A 2950-nucleotide genomic window follows, 5' to 3' on the forward strand; every position below is an offset into this window, starting at 1 on the left:
TTTTATTCTCGAAATGACTCGGTCTTGTCTGGTAGCATCTCCCAAATTTGTAAAAATAAGTTTTCTTAAGCTTATATACTAAGCAATTTTAACTAAGGAAAACACCCTTTACCGAACCCGGGTCGTCATATCATTGAATAACTTTAGTCTGGTTGTTCGCGCGTGCGCACACGAGGTCAGAGATGAAAGGTCAAAAGTTCAAATCTCTTTAAGCAGACATTTTGCTACAATTCTATTTTGATTTATTATACATTCGGAAACAATAGTACAGCCATTTTTATCACCGAAATGGCTCAGTCCTGACGGGTAGAGTCTCCCGAATTTGTAAAAATGAGCCTACTTTATCTTTTATGGTAAGCCATTTAAACGAATGTAAAACACTCTCTACGCGGGGTTTGAACCCGAGTCGTCATATCATTGAATAAATTTAGGCTGGTCGTTTGCACGTGTATGCGGTCAGAGGTAGGAGGTCAAGAGTTCAAATCTGTTCTGACAGACATTTTGCAACAAAACTATTTTGATTTATTACATTTTCATAAACACTAGTACAGCCATTTTTTCCATCGAAATGGCTCAATCTGGTCTGGTAGCATCTCACAAATTTGTAAAAACAGGTTTTCTTTATCATATTTTGCAGGCTAATAACAAAAACAATCGCAATACAAAACACGTGGGTTCGAACTCGGGTGGTCATATTAGATCAATTTCTTGTGCTCGCTATCGACTGCAAGAATATTTCATATCGGCTAAATTCCTAATACAGACTTTGTAAAGTCTATTGGGAATGCTGCCAACAATGTTGTACAGAATTTGCATCAGGTGATATATATTCACAACCCGCACGTGAATTTCGTGCAGTGTTACGATAAATACAGCGAGTTTAAGGATAAATATCATTTAACTTGGAAATCATCGAAGATTCAACATTTGACGGGAAAAATAGTACTTTTTGCAAAAAAATGTTTTTTCAAAGTTTAATTATTGAAAAGTACAAAACCCGCTTATTTATTTTGTTTATCTTGTGCGTCGGCATTGTTGCATGTTTAATACTGTTGTTGGATATCGTTTTATGAGTTATATTGTTTTTTATTTTAGGTTTATGCAGAGTGTTATGTTATTATTATGAAGTTATTGTGTGTGTGCGCGTAATGGTAATGTTTTATAAGAATAATATAAGTTTTTACTTACCTTGTTTCTTTTCTTCTTGTGGACTCGAACCCACATCGCAATAATCAACGACGAACGAACAGTTTAACCGGCTGAGCCATCGCACTTGGCTGAATGACTGCTAAGATTAAAAGTCTATATCAAGACAGACAGTGATATTGCATTGCAGAACTAAGAAAAAGAGTTTAGTATACTGATTGGGCGGTCATATGTACATGTCACAGTGGCTCAGTCGACTCGACAGTACGATCTTTATATGAAATGAAGATCGAGGGTTCGAATCCCACGTCGAGTATATTTTTATTAAATATTTGATAAGGGCTTTAACTATATAGACAAAATAACACTTCATCTTGTCTGTCTCCGTGGCTCAGTGGTTAGAGCGTATGGCCGTTGAGTAAAACAATGTGGATCGAACGCTGGACAAGATTCATTTATTTTGACGTTGCGTTTACTCTACTGGTTGTAGAGCTATATAGATAAATAAGCAAGTTTCTCTCGTCGTCTCGTTAGCACAGTGGACAAAGTGCTCGGTCGGCGAACTTGATATCAAGGTTACGAATCTCTACCGGGGCAACTAATACACGATTTTGACAATTTATTATAAAAGTTCACATATAAAATCGTTTATTTCGCCAGTTGAAGCTGTGTCCGCCGTAGCCCTGTGGTTAGAGCAGTAGCTTGATATCACGAAGAACCGGGATCGTATCCCACTGAAGCCGACTACGATAAAATCACTATTTTGATCTAATAAATGATTCACAATCATTTAAAAGAGCTAAAATTTCGTGGTTTGCTAACGGGTCTCTATGGCCTAGATGGATGGATGGTGGACTTGGGCTAGAACTCTGTTTCGACGGCGAGGGTTCGAGCCCAGGTAAATCTCCAGAGGCTTTTAGCCACTGTCTCATGTTCTCTCTCTCATTCTAATATGAGGGACTCGAGTTCTCTAGAGGTAAGATGTCAGTTGACACGTTGGGCCTGCCGCAGGCAAGACACTACCAATAGATAGAACGAGGGGCAAAGCTGAAGAACGAGAGACAAGGAGGGGAGCCGAGGGGCAAACTGGTGCCCGGGTCCCTCCAAGATTCTAAAGGAGAGAGGAAGATACTTACTATTTTACTACTATAGTAGGCTGTGACTTTGAACTTTAAATATTACTTACGAACACCAGTTTAAATCCCACCTATTTTGGCCGTGGTCGTAGAGTTGTTCATCCCTCCCTACATTTTTCTATCGTTCAAACGACCCGGGTTCGATTCCCACTCAAACCCAACTTTCGGTTTTAAAGTATTTTAGACGTCCAAAGCAGATTCTAGTGGTTTTGAGTGCCCACTATGGAAAATCTTTCACAACTAGATTTCCCCGTGGGGTTCGAACCCACCTAAGTTTCTAGAGGATGTTAGTCCATTCTATGGCTGACGTTATTTCAACCGTGTTCTCCCGACGCTCTACCACTGAGCCATCCAGTCCAACACAAACTTGGAATTTTTATCCATTATAACTGTAACCTTTAGTTCTAAATAATGTAAAATTAGTTGTATGATATTCGACTCGAAATTCTGCCCACCTCAGGGTTCAAACCCGCATCGTTGGATTTCCAGACCAACACTCTACCACTGAGCCGTCTGGTCTGACTTCTACGTGAAGTATTTATCCAATATAACCCTAACCTTGTGTCTTAATAGAAGAAAAATCTAGACGGGCTCTAAGGGGGATTGATCCAACAATCTTTACCTATGTTTTCCTACCCTCTAACCGCCGCGCCACCACGACGTATCAT

Source organism: Lottia gigantea (assembly GCF_000327385.1).
Source record: "Lottia gigantea unplaced genomic scaffold LOTGIsca_1926, whole genome shotgun sequence".
In the NCBI taxonomy this organism is placed as follows: Eukaryota; Metazoa; Mollusca; class Gastropoda; family Lottiidae; genus Lottia; species Lottia gigantea.